The sequence below is a fragment of the Gobio gobio genome (genome assembly GCF_949357685.1).
Source record: "Gobio gobio genome assembly, chromosome: 21".
NCBI lineage: Eukaryota > Metazoa > Chordata > Actinopteri > Cypriniformes > Gobionidae > Gobio > Gobio gobio.
The window spans coordinates 46,579,600-46,600,289 of NC_137117.1; positions in this window are offsets into that span (position 1 = coordinate 46,579,600).

The following is a 20,690-nucleotide window of genomic DNA, read 5'->3' on the forward strand; positions in this document are numbered from 1 at the left end:
CGATGATTTGAAAAAGAAAAAAGCAGGGTGGGAGGAGCCTGCACCAGACATTACCCTTGCTGAGCATTGTGGCATGTTGGTGGGAGCACATTGGCCCAACCTCTCAGGGGTACATCTCGAGTTTCTCTTCATTCACGCATAAATCTTTCGCCTTTTACTAAAGATTTCCGTGGAGGGGAACATTTGCGAGTTTTTGGTATTTTTGGATGCTCTGCTCACAGCAGAGCCACACGCATCGGTTGAAAAACAGAGAGTGCTGAAGCTTTTCAAAACTCTGAGTCAATAGGACCAAACGCTTGGCGAAATGTTTCACTGCTTTGAAGCGCCACACGCTGGTGGCCCCTGCTGGTCACAACAGTGGAAATGCAACACAAACCCAGGCCAAACATGCATAAAAACACCTTATACAAACCCATTTCAAACGTTTTATTGAAAATAAGACCTATCACGTGCAATCGGCTAATCATCAGCAGGTGAGTCTTGAACGGCGGGTTGGCTTTATCAGCAGATTGACGGTAAGGCCTGAGCTTATGCAAGGTGTTATTTGGCCGTCATAAAGAAGAAGCCTCCCCGTCGGGGAATCGAACCCCGGTCTTCCGCGTGACAGGCGGAGATACTGTCCACTATACTAACGAGGACTGGCTCTTGCAGCCGCTGTTTTGCATGCGCAACCGTCGAGAAGTCCCTTAATACTGGATATGCTTTCCATTGTGGGAGTTATTATTTAACCCTTTTATTTTGGCCAAGGGGGTAGGAGAGGAGCTTACCCTGTCCTATGGAGGAATCAACCCGCAATGGAAGGAGATGAGGGGCTTGTTTATTCCGCTTCCAGGAAGTTCATAACAAATCTTGTGCGGATACCACCACCAATGATCTTCAAAATACCACCGGCCTCAGCGACATCCTCTTAGACAGGGTTTGCGGTCATCTGGTGATGGGGCGGGTTCTTATTACATTTGCTCCTTCCAATGGAAATGGCTCGATGATTTGAAAAAGAAAAAAGCAGGGTGGGAGGAGCCTGCACCAGACATTACCCTTGCTGAGCATTGTGGCATGTTGGTGGGAGCACATTGGCCCAACCTCTCAGGGGTACAGCTCGAGTTTCTCTTCATTCACGCATAAATCTTTCGCCTTTTACTAAAGATTTCCGTGGAGGGGAACATTTGCGAGTTTTTGGTATTTTTGGATGCTCTGCTCACAGCAGAGCCACAAGCATCGGTTGAAAAACAGAAAGTGCTGAAGCTTTTCAAAGCTCTGAGTCAATAGGACCAGACGCTTGGCGAAATGTTTCACTGCTTTGAAGCGCCACACGCTGGTGGCCCCTGCTGGTCACAACAGTGGAAATGCAACACAAACCCAGGCCAAACATGCATAAAAACACCTTTTACAAACCCATTTCAAACGTTTTATTGAAAATAAGACCTATCACGTGCAATCGGCTAATCATCAGCAGGTGAGTCTTGAACGGCGGGTTGGCTTTATCAGCAGATTGACGGTAAGGCCTGAGCTTATGCAAGGTGTTATTTGGCCGTCATAAAGAAGAAGCCTCCCCGTCGGGGAAACGAACCCAGGTCTTCCGCGTGACAGGCGGAGATACTGTCCACTATACTAACGAGGACTGGCTCTTGCAGCCGCTGTTTTGCATGCGCAACCGTCGAGAAGTCCCTTAATACTGGATATGCTTTCCATTGTGGGAGTTATTATTTAACCCTTTTATTTTGGCCAAGGGGGCAGGAGAGGAGCTTACCCTGTCCTATGGAGGAATCAACCCACAATGGAAGGAGATGAGGGGCTTGTTTATTCCGCTTCCAGGAAGTTCATAACAAATCTTGTGCGGATATCACCACCAATGATCTTCAAAATACCACCGGCCTCAGCGACATCCTCTTAGACAGGGTTTGCGGTCATCTGGTGATGGGGCGGGTTCTTATTACATTTGCTCCTTCCAATGGAAATGGCTCGATGATTTGAAAAAGAAAAAAGCAGGGTGGGAGGAGCCTGCACCAGACATTACCCTTGCTGAGCATTGTGGCATGTTGGTGGGAGCACATTGGCCCAACCTCTCAGGGGTAAAGCTCGAGTTTCTCTTCATTCACGCATAAATCTTTCGCCTTTTACTAAAGATTTCCGTGGAGGGGAACATTTGCGAGTTTTTGGTATTTTTGGATGCTCTGCTCACAGCAGAGCCACACGCATCGGTTGAAAAACAGAGAGTGCTGAAGCTTTTCAAAGCTCTGAGTCAATAGGACCAAACGCTTGGCGAAATGTTTCACTGCTTTAAAGCGCCACACGCTGGTGGCCCCTGCTGGTCACAACAGTGGAAATGCAACACAAACCCAGGCCAAACATGCATAAAAACACCTTTTACAAACCCATTTCAAACGTTTTATTGAAAATAAGACCTATCACGTGCAATCGGCTAATCATCAGCAGGTGAGTCTTGAACGGCGGGTTGGCTTTATCAGCAGATTGACGGTAAGGCCTGAGCTTATGCAAGGTGTTATTTGGCCGTCATAAAGAAGAAGCCTCCCCGTCGGGGAATCGAACCCCGGTCTTCCGCGTGACAGGCGGAGATACTGTCCACTATACTAACGAGGACTGGCTCTTGCAGCCGCTGTTTTGCATGCGCAACCGTCGAGAAGTCCCTTAATACTGGATATGCTTTCCATTGTGGGAGTTATTATTTAACCCTTTTATTTTGGCCAAGGGGGCAGGAGAGGAGCTTACCCTGTCCTATGGAGGAATCAACCCGCAATGGAAGGAGATGAGGGGCTTGTTTATTCCGCTTCCAGGAAGTTCATAACAAATCTTGTGCGGATACCACCACCAATGATCTTCAAAATACCACCGGCCTCAGCGACATCCTCTTAGACAGGGTTTGCGGTCATCTGGTGATGGGGCGGGTTCTTATTACATTTGCTCCTTCCAATGGAAATGGCTCGATGATTTGAAAAAGAAAAAAGCAGGGTGGGAGGAGCCTGCACCAGACATTACCCTTGCTGAGCATTGTGGCATGTTGGTGGGAGCACATTGGCCCAACCTCTCAGGGGTAAAGCTCGAGTTTCTCTTCATTCACGCATAAATCTTTCGCCTTTTACTAAAGATTTCCGTGGAGGGGAACATTTGCGAGTTTTTGGTATTTTTGGATGCTCTGCTCACAGCAGAGCCACACGCATCGGTTGAAAAACAGAGAGTGCTGAAGCTTTTCAAAGCTCTGAGTCAATAGGACCAAACGCTTGGCGAAATGTTTCACTGCTTTAAAGCGCCACACGCTGGTGGCCCCTGCTGGTCACAACAGTGGAAATGCAACACAAACCCAGGCCAAACATGCATAAAAACACCTTTTACAAACCCATTTCAAACGTTTTATTGAAAATAAGACCTATCACGTGCAATCGGCTAATCATCAGCAGGTGAGTCTTGAACGGCGGGTTGGCTTTATCAGCAGATTGACGGTAAGGCCTGAGCTTATGCAAGGTGTTATTTGGCCGTCATAAAGAAGAAGCCTCCCCGTCGGGGAATCGAACCCCGGTCTTCCGCGTGACAGGCGGAGATACTGTCCACTATACTAACGAGGACTGGCTCTTGCAGCCGCTGTTTTGCATGCGCAACCGTCGAGAAGTCCCTTAATACTGGATATGCTTTCCATTGTGGGAGTTATTATTTAACCCTTTTATTTTGGCCAAGGGGGCAGGAGAGGAGCTTACCCTGTCCTATGGAGGAATCAACCCGCAATGGAAGGAGATGAGGGGCTTGTTTATTCCGCTTCCAGGAAGTTCATAACAAATCTTGTGCGGATATCACCACCAATGATCTTCAAAATACCACCGGCCTCAGCGACATCCTCTTAGACAGGGTTTGCGGTCATCTGGTGATGGGGCGGGTTCTTATTACATTTGCTCCTTCCAATGGAAATGGCTCGATGATTTGAAAAAGAAAAAAGCAGGGTGGGAGGAGCCTGCACCAGACATTACCCTTGCTGAGCATTGTGGCATGTTGGTGGGAGCACATTGGCCCAACCTCTCAGGGGTACAGCTCGAGTTTCTCTTCATTCACGCATAAATCTTTCGCCTTTTACTAAAGATTTCCGTGGAGGGGAACATTTGCGAGTTTTTGGTATTTTTGGATGCTCTGCTCACAGCAGAGCCACACGCATCGGTTGAAAAACAGAGAGTGCTGAAGCTTTTCAAAGCTCTGAGTCAATAGGACCGAACGCTTGGCGAAATGTTTCACTGCTTTGAAGCGCCACACGCTGGTGGCCCCTGCTGGTCACAACAGTGGAAATGCAACACAAACCCAGGCCAAACATGCATAAAAACACCTTTTACAAACCCATTTCAAACGTTTTATTGAAAATAAGACCTATCACGTGCAATCGGCTAATCATCAGCAGGTGAGTCTTGAACGGCGGGTTGGCTTTATCAGCAGATTGACGGTAAGGCCTGAGCTTATGCAAGGTGTTATTTGGCCGTCATAAAGAAGAAGCCTCCCCGTCGGGGAATCGAACCCCGGTCTTCCGCGTGACAGGCGGAGATACTGTCCACTATACTAACGAGGACTGGCTCTTGCAGCCGCTGTTTTGCATGCGCAACCGTCGAGAAGTCCCTTAATACTGGATATGCTTTCCATTGTGGGAGTTATTATTTAACCCTTTTATTTTGGCCAAGGGGGCAGGAGAGGAGCTTACCCTGTCCTATGGAGGAATCAACCCGCAATGGAAGGAGATGAGGGGCTTGTTTATTCCGCTTCCAGGAAGTTCATAACAAATCTTGTGCGGATACCACCACCAATGATCTTCAAAATACCACCGGCCTCAGCGACATCCTCTTAGACAGGGTTTGCGGTCATCTGGTGATGGGGCGGGTTCTTATTACATTTGCTCCTTCCAATGGAAATGGCTCGATGATTTGAAAAAGAAAAAAGCAGGGTGGGAGGAGCCTGCACCAGACATTACCCTTGCTGAGCATTGTGGCATGTTGGTGGGAGCACATTGGCCCAACCTCTCAGGGGTACAGCTCGAGTTTCTCTTCATTCACGCATAAATCTTTCGCCTTTTACTAAAGATTTCCGTGGAGGGGAACATTTGCGAGTTTTTGGTATTTTTGGATGCTCTGCTCACAGCAGAGCCACACGCATCGGTTGAAAAACAGAGAGTGCTGAAGCTTTTCAAAGCTCTGAGTCAATAGGACCAAACGCTTGGCGAAATGTTTCACTGCTTTGAAGCGCCACATGCTGGTGGCCCCTGCTGGTCACAACAGTGGAAATGCAACACAAACCCAGGCCAAACATGCATAAAAACACCTTTTACAAACCCATTTCAAACGTTTTATTGAAAATAAGACCTATCACGTGCAATCGGCTAATCATCAGCAGGTGAGTCTTGAACGGCGGGTTGGCTTTATCAGCAGATTGACGGTAAGGCCTGAGCTTATGCAAGGTGTTATTTGGCCGTCATAAAGAAGAAGCCTCCCCGTCGGGGAATCGAACCCCGGTCTTCCGCGTGACAGGCGGAGATACTGTCCACTATACTAACGAGGACTGGCTCTTGCAGCCGCTGTTTTGCATGCGCAACCGTCGAGAAGTCCCTTAATACTGGATATGCTTTCCATTGTGGGAGTTATTATTTAACCCTTTTATTTTGGCCAAGGGGGCAGGAGAGGAGCTTACCCTGTCCTATGGAGGAATCAACCCGCAATGGAAGGAGATGAGGGGCTTGTTTATTCCGCTTCCAGGAAGTTCATAACAAATCTTGTGCGGATACCACCACCAATGATCTTCAAAATACCACCGGCCTCAGCGACATCCTCTTAGACAAGGTTTGCGGTCATCTGGTGATGGGGCGGGTTCTTATTACATTTGCTCCTTCCAATGGAAATGGCTCGATGATTTGAAAAAGAAAAAAGCAGGGTGGGAGGAGCCTGCACCAGACATTACCCTTGCTGAGCATTGCGGCATGTTGGTGGGAGCACATTGGCCCAACCTCTCAGGGGTACAGCTCGAGTTTCTCTTCATTCACGCATAAATCTTTCGCCTTTTACTAAAGATTTCCGTGGAGGGGAACATTTGCGAGTTTTTGGTATTTTTGGATGCTCTGCTCACAGCAGAGCCACACGCATCGGTTGAAAAACAGAGAGTGCTGAAGCTTTTCAAAGCTCTGAGTCAATAGGACCAAACGCTTGGCGAAATGTTTCACTGCTTTGAAGCGCCACACGCTGGTGGCCCCTGCTGGTCACAACAGTGGAAATGCAACACAAACCCAGGCCAAACATGCATAAAAACACCTTTTACAAACCCATTTCAAACGTTTTATTGAAAATAAGACCTATCACGTGCAATCGGCTAATCATCAGCAGGTGAGTCTTGAACGGCGGGTTGGCTTTATCAGCAGATTGACGGTAAGGCCTGAGCTTATGCAAGGTGTTATTTGGCCGTCATAAAGAAGAAGCCTCCCCGTCGGGGAATCGAACCCCGGTCTTCCGCGTGACAGGCGGAGATACTGTCCACTATACTAACGAGGACTGGCTCTTGCAGCCGCTGTTTTGCATGCGCAACCGTCGAGAAGTCCCTTAATACTGGATATGCTTTCCATTGTGGGAGTTATTATTTAACCCTTTTATTTTGGCCAAGGGGGCAGGAGAGGAGCTTACCCTGTCCTATGGAGGAATCAACCCGCAATGGAAGGAGATGAGGGGCTTGTTTATTCCGCTTCCAGGAAGTTCATAACAAATCTTGTGCGGATACCACCACCAATGATCTTCAAAATACCACCGGCCTCAGCGACATCCTCTTAGACAGGGTTTGCGGTCATCTGGTGATGGGGCGGGTTCTTATTACATTTGCTCCTTCCAATGGAAATGGCTCGATGATTTGAAAAAGAAAAAAGCAGGGTGGGAGGAGCCTGCACCAGACATTACCCTTGCTGAGCATTGTGGCATGTTGGTGGGAGCACATTGGCCCAACCTCTCAGGGGTACAGCTCGAGTTTCTCTTCATTCACGCATAAATCTTTCGCCTTTTACTAAAGATTTCCGTGGAGGGGAACATTTGCGAGTTTTTGGTATTTTTGGATGCTCTGCTCACAGCAGAGCCACAAGCATCGGTTGAAAAACAGAAAGTGCTGAAGCTTTTCAAAGCTCTGAGTCAATAGGACCAGACGCTTGGTGAAATGTTTCACTGCTTTGAAGCGCCACACGCTGGTGGCCCCTGCTGGTCACAACAGTGGAAATGCAACACAAACCCAGGCCAAACATGCATAAAAACACCTTTTACAAACCCATTTCAAACGTTTTATTGAAAATAAGACCTATCACGTGCAATCGGCTAATCATCAGCAGGTGAGTCTTGAACGGCGGGTTGGCTTTATCAGCAGATTGACGGTAAGGCCTGAGCTTATGCAAGGTGTTATTTGGCCGTCATAAAGAAGAAGCCTCCCCGTCGGGGAAACGAACCCAGGTCTTCCGCGTGACAGGCGGAGATACTGTCCACTATACTAACGAGGACTGGCTCTTGCAGCCGCTGTTTTGCATGCGCAACCGTCGAGAAGTCCCTTAATACTGGATATGCTTTCCATTGTGGGAGTTATTATTTAACCCTTTTATTTTGGCCAAGGGGGCAGGAGAGGAGCTTACCCTGTCCTATGGAGGAATCAACCCACAATGGAAGGAGATGAGGGGCTTGTTTATTCCGCTTCCAGGAAGTTCATAACAAATCTTGTGCGGATATCACCACCAATGATCTTCAAAATACCACCGGCCTCAGCGACATCCTCTTAGACAGGGTTTGCGGTCATCTGGTGATGGGGCGGGTTCTTATTACATTTGCTCCTTCCAATGGAAATGGCTCGATGATTTGAAAAAGAAAAAAGCAGGGTGGGAGGAGCCTGCACCAGACATTACCCTTGCTGAGCATTGTGGCATGTTGGTGGGAGCACATTGGCCCAACCTCTCAGGGGTAAAGCTCGAGTTTCTCTTCATTCACGCATAAATCTTTCGCCTTTTACTAAAGATTTCCGTGGAGGGGAACATTTGCGAGTTTTTGGTATTTTTGGATGCTCTGCTCACAGCAGAGCCACACGCATCGGTTGAAAAACAGAGAGTGCTGAAGCTTTTCAAAGCTCTGAGTCAATAGGACCAAACGCTTGGCGAAATGTTTCACTGCTTTAAAGCGCCACACGCTGGTGGCCCCTGCTGGTCACAACAGTGGAAATGCAACACAAACCCAGGCCAAACATGCATAAAAACACCTTTTACAAACCCATTTCAAACGTTTTATTGAAAATAAGACCTATCACGTGCAATCGGCTAATCATCAGCAGGTGAGTCTTGAACGGCGGGTTGGCTTTATCAGCAGATTGACGGTAAGGCCTGAGCTTATGCAAGGTGTTATTTGGCCGTCATAAAGAAGAAGCCTCCCCGTCGGGGAATCGAACCCCGGTCTTCCGCGTGACAGGCGGAGATACTGTCCACTATACTAACGAGGACTGGCTCTTGCAGCCGCTGTTTTGCATGCGCAACCGTCGAGAAGTCCCTTAATACTGGATATGCTTTCCATTGTGGGAGTTATTATTTAACCCTTTTATTTTGGCCAAGGGGGCAGGAGAGGAGCTTACCCTGTCCTATGGAGGAATCAACCCGCAATGGAAGGAGATGAGGGGCTTGTTTATTCCGCTTCCAGGAAGTTCATAACAAATCTTGTGCGGATATCACCACCAATGATCTTCAAAATACCACCGGCCTCAGCGACATCCTCTTAGACAGGGTTTGCGGTCATCTGGTGATGGGGCGGGTTCTTATTACATTTGCTCCTTCCAATGGAAATGGCTCGATGATTTGAAAAAGAAAAAAGCAGGGTGGGAGGAGCCTGCACCAGACATTACCCTTGCTGAGCATTGTGGCATGTTGGTGGGAGCACATTGGCCCAACCTCTCAGGGGTACAGCTCGAGTTTCTCTTCATTCACGCATAAATCTTTCGCCTTTTACTAAAGATTTCCGTGGAGGGGAACATTTGCGAGTTTTTGGTATTTTTGGATGCTCTGCTCACAGCAGAGCCACACGCATCGGTTGAAAAACAGAGAGTGCTGAAGCTTTTCAAAGCTCTGAGTCAATAGGACCGAACGCTTGGCGAAATGTTTCACTGCTTTGAAGCGCCACACGCTGGTGGCCCCTGCTGGTCACAACAGTGGAAATGCAACACAAACCCAGGCCAAACATGCATAAAAACACCTTTTACAAACCCATTTCAAACGTTTTATTGAAAATAAGACCTATCACGTGCAATCGGCTAATCATCAGCAGGTGAGTCTTGAACGGCGGGTTGGCTTTATCAGCAGATTGACGGTAAGGCCTGAGCTTATGCAAGGTGTTATTTGGCCGTCATAAAGAAGAAGCCTCCCCGTCGGGGAATCGAACCCCGGTCTTCCGCGTGACAGGCGGAGATACTGTCCACTATACTAACGAGGACTGGCTCTTGCAGCCGCTGTTTTGCATGCGCAACCGTCGAGAAGTCCCTTAATACTGGATATGCTTTCCATTGTGGGAGTTATTATTTAACCCTTTTATTTTGGCCAAGGGGGCAGGAGAGGAGCTTACCCTGTCCTATGGAGGAATCAACCCGCAATGGAAGGAGATGAGGGGCTTGTTTATTCCGCTTCCAGGAAGTTCATAACAAATCTTGTGCGGATACCACCACCAATGATCTTCAAAATACCACCGGCCTCAGCGACATCCTCTTAGACAGGGTTTGCGGTCATCTGGTGATGGGGCGGGTTCTTATTACATTTGCTCCTTCCAATGGAAATGGCTCGATGATTTGAAAAAGAAAAAAGCAGGGTGGGAGGAGCCTGCACCAGACATTACCCTTGCTGAGCATTGTGGCATGTTGGTGGGAGCACATTGGCCCAACCTCTCAGGGGTACAGCTCGAGTTTCTCTTCATTCACGCATAAATCTTTCGCCTTTTACTAAAGATTTCCGTGGAGGGGAACATTTGCGAGTTTTTGGTATTTTTGGATGCTCTGCTCACAGCAGAGCCACACGCATCGGTTGAAAAACAGAGAGTGCTGAAGCTTTTCAAAGCTCTGAGTCAATAGGACCAAACGCTTGGCGAAATGTTTCACTGCTTTGAAGCGCCACATGCTGGTGGCCCCTGCTGGTCACAACAGTGGAAATGCAACACAAACCCAGGCCAAACATGCATAAAAACACCTTTTACAAACCCATTTCAAACGTTTTATTGAAAATAAGACCTATCACGTGCAATCGGCTAATCATCAGCAGGTGAGTCTTGAACGGCGGGTTGGCTTTATCAGCAGATTGACGGTAAGGCCTGAGCTTATGCAAGGTGTTATTTGGCCGTCATAAAGAAGAAGCCTCCCCGTCGGGGAATCGAACCCCGGTCTTCCGCGTGACAGGCGGAGATACTGTCCACTATACTAACGAGGACTGGCTCTTGCAGCCGCTGTTTTGCATGCGCAACCGTCGAGAAGTCCCTTAATACTGGATATGCTTTCCATTGTGGGAGTTATTATTTAACCCTTTTATTTTGGCCAAGGGGGCAGGAGAGGAGCTTACCCTGTCCTATGGAGGAATCAACCCGCAATGGAAGGAGATGAGGGGCTTGTTTATTCCGCTTCCAGGAAGTTCATAACAAATCTTGTGCGGATACCACCACCAATGATCTTCAAAATACCACCGGCCTCAGCGACATCCTCTTAGACAAGGTTTGCGGTCATCTGGTGATGGGGCGGGTTCTTATTACATTTGCTCCTTCCAATGGAAATGGCTCGATGATTTGAAAAAGAAAAAAGCAGGGTGGGAGGAGCCTGCACCAGACATTACCCTTGCTGAGCATTGCGGCATGTTGGTGGGAGCACATTGGCCCAACCTCTCAGGGGTACAGCTCGAGTTTCTCTTCATTCACGCATAAATCTTTCGCCTTTTACTAAAGATTTCCGTGGAGGGGAACATTTGCGAGTTTTTGGTATTTTTGGATGCTCTGCTCACAGCAGAGCCACACGCATCGGTTGAAAAACAGAGAGTGCTGAAGCTTTTCAAAGCTCTGAGTCAATAGGACCAAACGCTTGGCGAAATGTTTCACTGCTTTGAAGCGCCACACGCTGGTGGCCCCTGCTGGTCACAACAGTGGAAATGCAACACAAACCCAGGCCAAACATGCATAAAAACACCTTTTACAAACCCATTTCAAACGTTTTATTGAAAATAAGACCTATCACGTGCAATCGGCTAATCATCAGCAGGTGAGTCTTGAACGGCGGGTTGGCTTTATCAGCAGATTGACGGTAAGGCCTGAGCTTATGCAAGGTGTTATTTGGCCGTCATAAAGAAGAAGCCTCCCCGTCGGGGAATCGAACCCCGGTCTTCCGCGTGACAGGCGGAGATACTGTCCACTATACTAACGAGGACTGGCTCTTGCAGCCGCTGTTTTGCATGCGCAACCGTCGAGAAGTCCCTTAATACTGGATATGCTTTCCATTGTGGGAGTTATTATTTAACCCTTTTATTTTGGCCAAGGGGGCAGGAGAGGAGCTTACCCTGTCCTATGGAGGAATCAACCCGCAATGGAAGGAGATGAGGGGCTTGTTTATTCCGCTTCCAGGAAGTTCATAACAAATCTTGTGCGGATACCACCACCAATGATCTTCAAAATACCACCGGCCTCAGCGACATCCTCTTAGACAGGGTTTGCGGTCATCTGGTGATGGGGCGGGTTCTTATTACATTTGCTCCTTCCAATGGAAATGGCTCGATGATTTGAAAAAGAAAAAAGCAGGGTGGGAGGAGCCTGCACCAGACATTACCCTTGCTGAGCATTGTGGCATGTTGGTGGGAGCACATTGGCCCAACCTCTCAGGGGTACAGCTCGAGTTTCTCTTCATTCACGCATAAATCTTTCGCCTTTTACTAAAGATTTCCGTGGAGGGGAACATTTGCGAGTTTTTGGTATTTTTGGATGCTCTGCTCACAGCAGAGCCACACGCATCGGTTGAAAAACAGAGAGTGCTGAAGCTTTTCAAAGCTCTGAGTCAATAGGACCAAACGCTTGGCGAAATGTTTCACTGCTTTGAAGCGCCACACGCTGGTGGCCCCTGCTGGTCACAACAGTGGAAATGCAACACAAACCCAGGCCAAACATGCATAAAAACACCTTTTACAAACCCATTTCAAACGTTTTATTGAAAATAAGACCTATCACGTGCAATCGGCTAATCATCAGCAGGTGAGTCTTGAACGGCGGGTTGGCTTTATCAGCAGATTGACGGTAAGGCCTGAGCTTATGCAAGGTGTTATTTGGCCGTCATAAAGAAGAAGCCTCCCCGTCGGGGAATCGAACCCCGGTCTTCCGCGTGACAGGCGGAGATACTGTCCACTATACTAACGAGGACTGGCTCTTGCAGACGCTGTTTTGCATGCGCAACCGTCGAGAAGTCCCTTAATACTGGATATGCTTTCCATTGTGGGAGTTATTATTTAACCCTTTTATTTTGGCCAAGGGGGCAGGAGAGGAGCTTACCCTGTCCTATGGAGGAATCAACCCGCAATGGAAGGAGATGAGGGGCTTGTTTATTCCGCTTCCAGGAAGTTCATAACAAATCTTGTGCGGATACCACCACCAATGATCTTCAAAATACCACCGGCCTCAGCGACATCCTCTTAGACAGGGTTTGCTGTCATCTGGTGATGGGGCGGGTTCTTATTACATTTGCTCCTTCCAATGGAAATGGCTCGATGATTTGAAAAAGAAAAAAGCAGGGTGGGAGGAGCCTGCACCAGACATTACCCTTGCTGAGCATTGCGGCATGTTGGTGGGAGCACATTGGCCCAACCTCTCAGGGGTACAGCTCGAGTTTCTCTTCATTCACGCATAAATCTTTCGCCTTTTACTAAAGATTTCCGTGGAGGGGAACATTTGCGAGTTTTTGGTATTTTTGGATGCTCTGCTCACAGCAGAGCCACACGCATCGGTTGAAAAACAGAGAGTGCTGAAGCTTTTCAAAGCTCTGAGTCAATAGGACCAAACGCTTGGCGAAATGTTTCACTGCTTTGAAGCGCCACACGCTGGTGGCCCCTGCTGGTCACAACAGTGGAAATGCAACACAAACCCAGGCCAAACATGCATAAAAACACCTTTTACAAACCCATTTCAAACGTTTTATTGAAAATTAGACCTATCACGTGCAATCGGCTAATCATCAGCAGGTGAGTCTTGAACGGCGGGTTGGCTTTATCAGCAGATTGACGGTAAGGCCTGAGCTTATGCAAGGTGTTATTTGGCCGTCATAAAGAAGAAGCCTCCCCGTCGGGGAATCGAACCCAGGTCTTCCGCGTGACAGGCGGAGATACTGTCCACTATACTAACGAGGACTGGCTCTTGCAGCCGCTGTTTTGCATGCGCAACCGTCGAGAAGTCCCTTAATACTGGATATGCTTTCCATTGTGGGAGTTATTATTTAACCCTTTTATTTTGGCCAAGGGGGCAGGAGAGGAGCTTACCCTGTCCTATGGAGGAATCAACCCACAATGGAAGGAGATGAGGGGCTTGTTTATTCCGCTTCCAGGAAGTTCATAACAAATCTTGTGCGGATACCACCACCAATGATCTTCAAAATACCATCGGCCTCAGCGACATCCTCTTAGACAGGGTTTGCGGTCATCTGGTGATGGGGCGGGTTCTTATTACATTTGCTCCTTCCAATGGAAATGGCTCGATGATTTGAAAAAGAAAAAAGCAGGGTGGGAGGAGCCTGCACCAGACATTACCCTTGCTGAGCATTGTGGCATGTTGGTGGGAGCACATTGGCCCAACCTCTCAGGGGTACAGCTCGAGTTTCTCTTCATTCACGCATAAATCTTTCGCCTTTTACTAAAGATTTCCGTGGAGGGGAACGTTTGCGAGTTTTTGGTATTTTTGGATGCTCTGCTCACAGCAGAGCCACACGCATCGGTTGAAAAACAGAGAGTGCTGAAGCTTTTCAAAGCTCTGAGTCAATAGGACCAAACGCTTGGCGAAATGTTTCACTGCTTTGAAGCGCCACACGCTGGTGGCCCCTGCTGGTCACAACAGTGGAAATGCAACACAAACCCAGGCCAAACATGCATAAAAACACCTTTTACAAACCCATTTCAAACGTTTTATTGAAAATTAGACCTATCACGTGCAATCGGCTAGTCATCAGCAGGTGAGTCTTGAACGGCGGGTTGGCTTTATCAGCAGATTGACGGTAAGGCCTGAGCTTATGCAAGGTGTTATTTGGCCGTCATAAAGAAGAAGCCTCCCCGTCGGGGAATCGAACCCCGGTCTTCCGCGTGACAGGCGGAGATACTGTCCACTATACTAACGAGGACTGGCTCTTGCAGCCGCTGTTTTGCATGCGCAACCGTCGAGAAGTCCCTTAATACTGGATATGCTTTCCATTGTGGGAGTTATTATTTAACCCTTTTATTTTCGCCAAGGGGGCAGGAGAGGAGCTTACCCTGTCCTATGGAGGAATCAACCCGCAATGGAAGGAGATGAGGGGCTTGTTTATTCCGCTTCCAGGAAGTTCATAACAAATCTTGTGCGGATACCACCACCAATGATCTTCAAAATACCACCGGCCTCAGCGACATCCTCTTAGACAGGGTTTGCGGTCATCTGGTGATGGGGCGGGTTCTTATTACATTTGCTCCTTCCAATGGAAATGGCTCGATGATTTGAAAAAGAAAAAAGCAGGGTGGGAGGAGCCTGCACCAGACATTACCCTTGCTGAGCATTGTGGCATGTTGGTGGGAGCACATTGGCCCAACCTCTCAGGGGTACAGCTCGAGTTTCTCTTCATTCACGCATAAATCTTTCGCCTTTTACTAAAGATTTCCGTGGAGGGGAACATTTGCGAGTTTTTGGTATTTTTGGATGCTCTGCTCACAGCAGAGCCACACGCATCGGTTGAAAAACAGAGAGTGCTGAAGCTTTTCAAAGCTCTGAGTCAATAGGACCAAACGCTTGGCGAAATGTTTCACTGCTTTGAAGCGCCACACGCTGGTGGCCCCTGCTGGTCACAACAGTGGAAATGCAACACAAACCCAGGCCAAACATGCATAAAAACACCTTTTACAAACCCATTTCAAACGTTTTATTGAAAATAAGACCTATCACGTGCAATCGGCTAATCATCAGCAGGTGAGTCTTGAATGGCGGGTTGGCTTTATCAGCAGATTGACGGTAAGGCCTGAGCTTATGCAAGGTGTTATTTGGCCGTCATAAAGAAGAAGCCTCCCCGTCGGGGAATCGAACCCCGGTCTTCCGCGTGACAGGCGGAGATACTGTCCACTATACTAACGAGGACTGGCTCTTGCAGCCGCTGTTTTGCATGCGCAACCGTCGAGAAGTCCCTTAATACTGGATATGCTTTCCATTGTGGGAGTTATTATTTAACCCTTTTATTTTGGCCAAGGGGGCAGGAGAGGAGCTTACCCTGTCCTATGGAGGAATCAACCCGCAATGGAAGGAGATGAGGGGCTTGTTTATTCCGCTTCCAGGAAGTTCATAACAAATCTTGTGCGGATACCACCACCAATGATCTTCAAAATACCACCGGCCTCAGCGACATCCTCTTAGACAGGGTTTGCGGTCATCTGGTGATGGGGCGGGTTCTTATTACATTTGCTCCTTCCAATGGAAATGGCTCGATGATTTGAAAAAGAAAAAAGCAGGGTGGGAGGAGCCTGCACCAGACATTACCCTTGCTGAGCATTGCGGCATGTTGGTGGGAGCACATTGGCCCAACCTCTCAGGGGTACAGCTCGAGTTTCTCTTCATTCACGCATAAATCTTTCGCCTTTTACTAAAGATTTCCGTGGAGGGGAACATTTGCGAGTTTTTGGTATTTTTGGATGCTCTGCTCACAGCAGAGCCACACGCATCGGTTGAAAAACAGAGAGTGCTGAAGCTTTTCAAAGCTCTGAGTCAATAGGACCAAACGCTTGGCGAAATGTTTCACTGCTTTGAAGCGCCACACGCTGGTGGCCCCTGCTGGTCACAACAGTGGAAATGCAACACAAACCCAGGCCAAACATGCATAAAAACACCTTTTACAAACCCATTTCAAACGTTTTATTGAAAATAAGACCTATCACGTGCAATCGGCTAATCATCAGCAGGTGAGTCTTGAACGGCGGGTTGGCTTTATCAGCAGATTGACGGTAAGGCCTGAGCTTATGCAAGGTGTTATTTGGCCGTCATAAAGAAGAAGCCTCCCCGTCGGGGAATCGAACCCCGGTCTTCCGCGTGACAGGCGGAGATACTGTCCACTATACTAACGAGGACTGGCTCTTGCAGCCGCTGTTTTGCATGCGCAACCGTCGAGAAGTCCCTTAATACTGGATATGCTTTCCATTGTGGGAGTTATTATTTAACCCTTTTATTTTGGCCAAGGGGGCAGGAGAGGAGCTTACCCTGTCCTATGGAGGAATCAACCCGCAATGGAAGGAGATGAGGGGCTTGTTTATTCCGCTTCCAGGAAGTTCATAACAAATCTTGTGCGGATACCACCACCAATGATCTTCAAAATACCACCGGCCTCAGCGACATCCTCTTAGACAGGGTTTGCGGTCATCTGGTGATGGGGCGGGTTCTTATTACATTTGCTCCTTCCAATGGAAATGGCTCGATGATTTGAAAAAGAAAAAAGCAGGGTGGGAGGAGCCTGCACCAGACATTACCCTTGCTGAGCATTGCGGCATGTTGGTGGGAGCACATTGGCCCAACCTCTCAGGGGTACAGCTCGAGTTTCTCTTCATTCACGCATAAATCTTTCGCCTTTTACTAAAGATTTCCGTGGAGGGGAACATTTGCGAGTTTTTGGTATTTTTGGATGCTCTGCTCACAGCAGAGCCACACGCATCGGTTGAAAAACAGAGAGTGCTGAAGCTTTTCAAAGCTCTGAGTCAATAGGACCAAACGCTTGGCGAAATGTTTCACTGCTTTGAAGCGCCACACGCTGGTGGCCCCTGCTGGTCACAACAGTGGAAATGCAACACAAACCCAGGCCAAACATGCATAAAAACACCTTTTACAAACCCATTTCAAACGTTTTATTGAAAATTAGACCTATCACGTGCAATCGGCTAATCATCAGCAGGTGAGTCTTGAACGGCGGGTTGGCTTTATCAGCAGATTGACGGTAAGGCCTGAGCTTATGCAAGGTGTTATTTGGCCGTCATAAAGAAGAAGCCTCCCCGTCGGGGAATCGAACCCAGGTCTTCCGCGTGACAGGCGGAGATACTGTCCACTATACTAACGAGGACTGGCTCTTGCAGCCGCTGTTTTGCATGCGCAACCGTCGAGAAGTCCCTTAATACTGGATATGCTTTCCATTGTGGGAGTTATTATTTAACCCTTTTATTTTGGCCAAGGGGGCAGGAGAGGAGCTTACCCTGTCCTATGGAGGAATCAACCCACAATGGAAGGAGATGAGGGGCTTGTTTATTCCGCTTCCAGGAAGTTCATAACAAATCTTGTGCGGATACCACCACCAATGATCTTCAAAATACCATCGGCCTCAGCGACATCCTCTTAGACAGGGTTTGCGGTCATCTGGTGATGGGGCGGGTTCTTATTACATTTGCTCCTTCCAATGGAAATGGCTCGATGATTTGAAAAAGAAAAAAGCAGGGTGGGAGGAGCCTGCACCAGACATTACCCTTGCTGAGCATTGTGGCATGTTGGTGGGAGCACATTGGCCCAACCTCTCAGGGGTACAGCTCGAGTTTCTCTTCATTCACGCATAAATCTTTCGCCTTTTACTAAAGATTTCCGTGGAGGGGAACGTTTGCGAGTTTTTGGTATTTTTGGATGCTCTGCTCACAGCAGAGCCACACGCATCGGTTGAAAAACAGAGAGTGCTGAAGCTTTTCAAAGCTCTGAGTCAATAGGACCAAACGCTTGGCGAAATGTTTCACTGCTTTGAAGCGCCACACGCTGGTGGCCCCTGCTGGTCACAACAGTGGAAATGCAACACAAACCCAGGCCAAACATGCATAAAAACACCTTTTACAAACCCATTTCAAACGTTTTATTGAAAATTAGACCTATCACGTGCAATCGGCTAGTCATCAGCAGGTGAGTCTTGAACGGCGGGTTGGCTTTATCAGCAGATTGACGGTAAGGCCTGAGCTTATGCAAGGTGTTATTTGGCCGTCATAAAGAAGAAGCCTCCCCGTCGGGGAATCGAACCCCGGTCTTCCGCGTGACAGGCGGAGATACTGTCCACTATACTAACGAGGACTGGCTCTTGCAGCCGCTGTTTTGCATGCGCAACCGTCGAGAAGTCCCTTAATACTGGATATGCTTTCCATTGTGGGAGTTATTATTTAACCCTTTTATTTTCGCCAAGGGGGCAGGAGAGGAGCTTACCCTGTCCTATGGAGGAATCAACCCGCAATGGAAGGAGATGAGGGGCTTGTTTATTCCGCTTCCAGGAAGTTCATAACAAATCTTGTGCGGATACCACCACCAATGATCTTCAAAATACCACCGGCCTCAGCGACATCCTCTTAGACAGGGTTTGCGGTCATCTGGTGATGGGGCGGGTTCTTATTACATTTGCTCCTTCCAATGGAAATGGCTCGATGATTTGAAAAAGAAAAAAGCAGGGTGGGAGGAGCCTGCACCAGACATTACCCTTGCTGAGCATTGTGGCATGTTGGTGGGAGCACATTGGCCCAACCTCTCAGGGGTACAGCTCGAGTTTCTCTTCATTCACGCATAAATCTTTCGCCTTTTACTAAAGATTTCCGTGGAGGGGAACATTTGCGAGTTTTTGGTATTTTTGGATGCTCTGCTCACAGCAGAGCCACACGCATCGGTTGAAAAACAGAGAGTGCTGAAGCTTTTCAAAGCTCTGAGTCAATAGGACCAAACGCTTGGCGAAATGTTTCACTGCTTTGAAGCGCCACACGCTGGTGGCCCCTGCTGGTCACAACAGTGGAAATGCAACACAAACCCAGGCCAAACATGCATAAAAACACCTTTTACAAACCCATTTCAAACGTTTTATTGAAAATAAGACCTATCACGTGCAATCGGCTAATCATCAGCAGGTGAGTCTTGAATGGCGGGTTGGCTTTATCAGCAGATTGACGGTAAGGCCTGAGCTTATGCAAGGTGTTATTTGGCCGTCATAAAGAAGAAGCCTCCCCGTCGGGGAATCGAACCCCGGTCTTCCGCGTGACAGGCGGAGATACTGTCCACTATACTAACGAGGACTGGCTCTTGCAGCCGCTGTTTTGCATGCGCAACCGTCGAGAAGTCCCTTAATACTGGATATGCTTTCCATTGTGGGAGTTATTATTTAACCCTTTTATTTTGGCCAAGGGGGCAGGAGAGGAGCTTACCCTGTCCTATGGAGGAATCAACCCGCAATGGAAGGAGATGAGGGGCTTGTTTATTCCGCTTCCAGGAAGTTCATAACAAATCTTGTGCGGATACCACCACCAATGATCTTCAAAATACCACCGGCCTCAGCGACATCCTCTTAGACAGGGTTTGCGGTCATCTGGTGATGGGGCGGGTTCTTATTACATTTGCTCCTTCCAATGGAAATGGCTCGATGATTTGAAAAAGAAAAAAGCAGGGTGGGAGGAGCCTGCACCAGACATTACCCTTGCTGAGCATTGCGGCATGTTGGTGGGAGCACATTGGCCCAACCTCTCAGGGGTACAGCTCGAGTTTCTCTTCATTCACGCATAAATCTTTCGCCTTTTACTAAAGATTTCCGTGGAGGGGAACATTTGCGAGTTTTTGGTATTTTTGGATGCTCTGCTCACAGCAGAGCCACACGCATCGGTTGAAAAACAGAGAGTGCTGAAGCTTTTCAAAGCTCTGAGTCAATAGGACCAAACGCTTGGCGAAATGTTTCACTGCTTTGAAGCGCCACACGCTGGTGGCCCCTGCTGGTCACAACAGTGGAAATGCAACACAAACCCAGGCCAAACATGCATAAAAACACCTTTTACAAACCCATTTCAAACGTTTTATTGAAAATAAGACCTATCACGTGCAATCGGCTAATCATCAGCAGGTGAGTCTTGAACGGCGGGTTGGCTTTATCAGCAGATTGACGGTAAGGCCTGAGCTTATGCAAGGTGTTATTTGGCCGTCATAAAGAAGAAGCCTCCCCGTCGGGGAATCGAACCCCGGTCTTCCGCGTGACAGGCGGAGATACTGTCCACTATACTAACGAGGACTGGCTCTTGCAGCCGCTGTTTTGCATGCGCAACCGTCGAGAAGTCCCTTAATACTGGATATGCTTTCCATTGTGGGAGTTATTATTTAACCCTTTTATTTTGGCCAAGGGGGCAGGAGAGGAGCTTACCCTGTCCTATGGAGGAATCAACCCGCAATGGAAGGAGATGAGGGGCTTGTTTATTCCGCTTCCAGGAAGTTCATAACAAATCTTGTGCGGATACCACCACCAATGATCTTCAAAATACCACCGGCCTCAGCGACATCCTCTTAGACAGGGTTTGCGGTCATCTGGTGATGGGGCGGGTTCTTATTACATTTGCTCCTTCCAATGGAAATGGCTCGATGATTTGAAAAAGAAAAAAGCAGGGTGGGAGGAGCCTGCACCAGACATTACCCTTGCTGAGCATTGTGGCATGTTGGTGGGAGCACATTGGCCCAACCTCTCAGGGG